Raw genomic sequence first — 6,198 nt, 5'->3', positions numbered from 1 at the left:
CATTAAAGACAGCACCAGTAGATTTAAGGAGACCTGTGTTACGGGGTGCCGGGCACGAGATTTACCCCATCAGCGATTATGTCCACTGATTTCAGGGTGGGTACGTGACCCCTGGCCTCAGATCGTCTCCGAGGTGGAACACAGGAAAAGCCATCCTCGTCCCTCGGAATTCCGTCCGGATGTTGAAATGTTTATGATTTTCCTCTCTGTGTTTACTGACTCCCTGATTTCTCATCCCTGTTTCAGCCAGTCCTCCGCAGAAATTTTTCAGGAGGCTCAATCCTGGGAAATGGCCTTTGGACCTCCAGCACTTGGAAGAGAACCACGCTGACAGCAGCCTGTGCACACAGGCAGAGGAATTTAGGACTCATCACATCCCTCACCATCAGGCTGAATCTATATTTAAATTTTTTGTCCACTTAGGTGAAGAGTCTCCACCTGTCACCGACATGACCCACGTGATTGGGACCAATTCAAGGGACTCAGTGGAGACCCCACTCCTCGATTGCAACCAGGATGCGAAGGTGTCCCTTGAGGAGCAGGACCTTTCGATTACTCTGCCAGGACCTTCACCCACAGGCAAGCACTACAACATTCCTTCCAAACACCTGCCTCAGATCACGCCTCTGTTCCTCCCAGGACAATCATGGCACAGCTATTCTGTATACAGCAGGCATTTGTGGCCTAGGCAGAAGCGCAACCCTCACCCAGAATCAGGCTAAGAATCAAACTCTTATGCCTTGAGAAGGCTCAAAACCGTTCTAGGGGAATCTTTTTTCTTTGTTTGAACTCCTCTAGGAAAGTAGGTGTTGTCTTCTTTGTATGCCCAGTGTTCTTCACTATGTCTTTTTGTGCACACCAATCTATCTATCTGTAAGTCTCCTTGGGGTAAGGTTTCCTACTTTCACCTCTCCCCAATCTTCCCCACTGTGGCATCCCCTGGCAATCTAGGGACGGAACAGGAAGGGATGATAAGTATGCATGACTTAGACGCATTTACCACGTAGGTCTTGACTAAAGCGGTATGGCATGGGATGCAATGTATTCTCATTTCCAAAGTAAGCTTGACCTGCTAACCTTCATTCAGTTCATACCCAGTGCCACGGGAAGTTTCCTTTCTCCCTCCATTTCACACCTCCTTCTTGAATTGAGCCTGCACGCTGCAAGGCATGTTCACCCTCCTGGACTAGTAGCTTTAATCTTGCCATTGTTTCCTCTCCCATGCCAGGATTCCTCCCTGTGCAGTTCTCTCTCTGTCCGACCTCTGCTGTTAAGTTTGAGTTGTTGGCTCTTCCTGAAGCTCCAGGAGAACCGTGCTGTCAGCAGCCTCTGCACACAGGGCACAGGGAGTTAGGGTGGATCACACTGCTCCCCATCGGGCGGAATGTGTATTTAAATTTTCCTCCTCATAGGTGAATGCAGTCCACAAGCCACTGAAATGGTCCACGTGGATGTGCCCGACGCACGGGACTCAGCAGAGTCCACATCCCCTCTCCACTTCTGCGATCCTGTCCGGGAACAGAAGGTGTCCCTTGATGAGCAGGACCGGCCAGTTGCTCTGCCGGGACCTTCACCCAGAGGTACGCCGTAGAGCATTCCTTCAAATGACCCGTCTCAGATCATACCTCTACTCCTATGAAGAGAATCATGATGCAGTTATTCTACATGCATCGGGCACCTGTGCTGTAGGCCGAATCCCAATACACGCACCCACAATCGGAATAGGACTCAACACTCATGTCTCAAGAAGGTCCACAGCCCTTCTAGGAGAATTTTTTTTTTCCCCTTTGCCATAGGGAAATCCATGCTGTCTTCTCCGTATGGCCAGAGCGTTTCAGTCCGTAGTTTGTGTGCACCTACCTATCTGCAAGTCTCCTTAGGGTAAAGTTTCCAAAGATCAGGTCACCCCTGTCTTCCCCATGGTGTGCTTTCCCTGAAGTGTGCTGAGAGAGCAGAGAGGGATCAAACGGGAGTGCAGGAGTCTGACACCCTGATCACGGAGGTCCTGTAGAAAGAGATATGTCAGGGGTCTGAGTCTCTACTCAGTCCAACTTCACCTTGGCCTTCTAGCCTTCGTTTAGTTCATCCTCGGCCACACCGAAACCTTCCTTTCTCCATGCACTTCCAGCTCCTTCTTCCGTTGATACTGCACTCTGCCCCACAGCTTCACCCTCAGGGCCTCGTAGCTTTCTTCTTTCCACTTTTTTTCTCCTGGGCTGCCAGGATTCCCCCTCTGGACTTCTAGCACTGTCTGTCATTGGGTGTTCGCTTTGGGAGCGTTGGCCTTGAGGGGAGTTTCTCATCAAACCACCCTTGTTAGCTTGATAGTCTAGAAACTTGAGCATTGTGTGAAACGTATGCATTATTAAAGTTTGCATAATCCTGCCTTGAGCTTCGGGAACTGCGAAGCGACATGCCTGGAGGCAGCTTAAGTGTGTGGGTTTCTTGATGTTTCCCTGGTATCCTCAACTTATATTTCTGTGGGCAAAACGTACACTTTCTCTGCCTACATTGACTTACTTCCTGGGCTCTGGCATCAAATGTCACACACCAGGAAAGGCCTCTCTAAGTCTCCAGATGTAGTTTGGACAATATCAGACTTGGTAACAGTAACCCTTCTCCTTCAGAACCCTCAAGGAACTGGAGTCCATACAGGTTGAGGGAAGGGTCAAAGCATCTTAATTTTCACACTTAGAAACATTGAGAATAGCTGCAGCAATTTTGCCCGTAAGAAAATCGGGCCTATAAATTGTGTGCAATTCAACCTTCAGGCTGGCATGCCGGAAAAGGAAATCTTTTTCCATCGTGACACGGGAACATCCTGCCTGCCGGTTTTCAGAACCTATCTTCTTTCTTCTCTCCTATGCTCTTGAAGGCTTCGGGTGAAAATACGTGTAGGATGGGCACACTGCCTAAAGGACACTTGTTGAATAGTGTGGCACAAGCAGTGTTTGAGATAGGTGCAGATTTGGTTGTCGTATTCTGCTCCCCCACACCGTTCTCCCTCTCAGGAATGTAGGGCCTTGATGCTTCAGGGGACAGGTGATAGTGAAGACATAGGAGGGGAAATCCTTGGTGGTGACATAACGTTCTTTTACAACTTCACTCTCATCGGGATCCAAAATCCATTGCTTACCTAAATGTTTAGCTGCAAAACCTCATTGTAGCGGCCTTAAAAGAGTGAGGGTTGTGGGACCGGTGTGTACTGTTTCCTGGAAAGATGCTTCCAAAAGGAAGCATGTATTTGTCGCAGAGTCAAGAGGTCAGTGATGTGTGTCCGTAGTATGGAGTGTGCCACATTCAAAAGGAGGTTCGCCTTCCTCCAAAATTGAGCTCGCAACGTATTCGCAGGCATCCAAGAGGGATAAGCACATTAAAGACAGCACCAGTAGATTTAAGGAGACCTGTGTTACGGGGTGCCGGGCACGAGATTTACCCCATCAGCGATTATGTCCACTGATTTCAGGGTGGGTACGTGACCCCTGGCCTCAGATCGTCTCCGAGGTGGAACACAGGAAAAGCCATCCTCGTCCCTCGGAATTCCGTCCGGATGTTGAAATGTTTATGATTTTCCTCTCTGTGTTTACTGACTCCCTGATTTCTCATCCCTGTTTCAGCCAGTCCTCCGCAGAAATTTTTCAGGAGGCTCAATCCTGGGAAATGGCCTTTGGACCTCCAGCACTTGGAAGAGAACCACGCTGACAGCAGCCTGTGCACACAGGCAGAGGAATTTAGGACTCATCACATCCCTCACCATCAGGCTGAATCTATATTTAAATTTTTTGTCCACTTAGGTGAAGAGTCTCCACCTGTCACCGACATGACCCACGTGATTGGGACCAATTCAAGGGACTCAGTGGAGACCCCACTCCTCGATTGCAACCAGGATGCGAAGGTGTCCCTTGAGGAGCAGGACCTTTCGATTACTCTGCCAGGACCTTCACCCACAGGCAAGCACTACAACATTCCTTCCAAACACCTGCCTCAGATCACGCCTCTGTTCCTCCCAGGACAATCATGGCACAGCTATTCTGTATGCAGCAGGCATTTGTGGCCTAGGCAGAAGCGCAACCCTCACCCAGAATCAGGCTAAGAATCAAACTCTTATGCCTTGAGAAGGCTCAAAACCGTTCTAGGGGAATCTTTTTTCTTTGTTTGAACTGCTCTAGGAAAGTAGGTGTTGTCTTCTTTGTATGCCCAGTGTTCTTCACTATGTCTTTTTGTGCACACCAATCTATCTATCTGTAAGTCTCCTTGGGGTAAGGTTTCCTACTTTCACCTCTCCCCAATCTTCCCCACTGTGGCATCCCCTGGCAATCTAGGGACGGAACAGGAAGGGATGATAAGTATGCATGACTTAGACGCATTTACCACGTAGGTCTTGACTAAAGCGGTATGGCATGGGATGCAATGTATTCTCATTTCCAAAGTAAGCTTGACCTGCTAACCTTCATTCAGTTCATACCCAGTGCCACGGGAAGTTTCCTTTCTCCCTCCATTTCACACCTCCTTCTTGAATTGAGCCTGCACGCTGCAAGGCATGTTCACCCTCCTGGACTAGTAGCTTTAATCTTGCCATTGTTTCCTCTCCCATGCCAGGATTCCTCCCTGTGCAGTTCTCTCTCTGTCCGACCTCTGCTGTTAAGTTTGAGTTGTTGGCTCTTCCTGAAGCTCCAGGAGAACCGTGCTGTCAGCAGCCTCTGCACACAGGGCACAGGGAGTTAGGGTGGATCACACCGCTCCCCATCGGGCGGAATGTGTATTTAAATTTTCCTCCTCATAGGTGAATGCAGTCCACAAGCCACTGAAATGGTCCACGTGGATGTGCCCGACGCACGGGACTCAGCAGAGTCCACATCCCCTCTCCACTTCTGCGATCCTGTCCGGGAACAGAAGGTGTCCCTTGATGAGCAGGACCGGCCAGTTGCTCTGCCGGGACCTTCACCCAGAGGTACGCCGTAGAGCATTCCTTCAAATGACCCGTCTCAGATCATACCTCTACTCCTATGAAGAGAATCATGATGCAGTTATTCTACATGCATCGGGCACCTGTGCTGTAGGCCGAATCCCAATACATGCACCCACAATCGGAATAGGACTCAACACTCATGTCTCAAGAAGGTCCACAGCCCTTCTAGGAGAATTTTTTTTTTCCCCTTTGCCATAGGGAAATCCATGCTGTCTTCTCCGTATGGCCAGAGCGTTTCAGTCCGTAGTTTGTGTGCACCTACCTATCTGCAAGTCTCCGTAGGGTAAAGTTTCCAAAGATCAGGTCACCCCTGTCTTCCCCATGGTGTGCTTTCCCTGAAGTGTGCTGAGAGAGCAGAGAGGGATCAAACGGGAGTGCAGGAGTCTGACACCCTGATCACGGAGGTCCTGTAGAAAGAGATATGTCAGGGGTCTGAGTCTCTACTCAGTCCAACTTCACCTTGGCCTTCTAGCCTTCGTTTAGTTCATCCTCGGCCACACCGAAACCTTCCTTTCTCCATGCACTTCCAGCTCCTTCTTCCGTTGATACTGCACTCTGCCCCACAGCTTCACCCTCAGGGCCTCGTAGCTTTCTTCTTTCCACTTTTTTTCTCCTGGGCTGCCAGGATTCCCCCTCTGGACTTCTAGCACTGTCTGTCATTGGGTGTTCGCTTTGGGAGCGTTGGCCTTGAGGGGAGTTTCTCATCAAACCACCCTTGTTAGCTTGATAGTCTAGAAACTTGAGCATTGTGTGAAACGTATGCATTATTAAAGTTTGCATAATCCTGCCTTGAGCTTCGGGAACTGCGAAGCGACATGCCTGGAGGCAGCTTAAGTGTGTGGGTTTCTTGATGTTTCCCTGGTATCCTCAACTTATATTTCTGTGGGCAAAACGTACACTTTCTCTGCCTACATTGACTTACTTCCTGGGCTCTGGCATCAAATGTCACACACCAGGAAAGGCCTCTCTAAGTCTCCAGATGTAGTTTGGACAATATCAGACTTGGTAACAGTAACCCTTCTCCTTCAGAACCCTCAAGGAACTGGAGTCCATACAGGTTGAGGGAAGGGTCAAAGCATCTTAATTTTCACACTTAGAAACATTGAGAATAGCTGCAGCAATTTTGCCCGTAAGAAAATCGGGCCTATAAATTGTGTGCAATTCAACCTTCAGGCTGGCATGCTGGAAAAGGAAATCTTTTTCCATCGTGACACGGGAACATCCTGCCT

This window comes from Castor canadensis, chromosome 9, assembly GCF_047511655.1.
Source record: "Castor canadensis chromosome 9, mCasCan1.hap1v2, whole genome shotgun sequence".
NCBI lineage: Eukaryota > Metazoa > Chordata > Mammalia > Rodentia > Castoridae > Castor > Castor canadensis.
Note: the sequence above shows the minus strand (reverse complement) of the source record.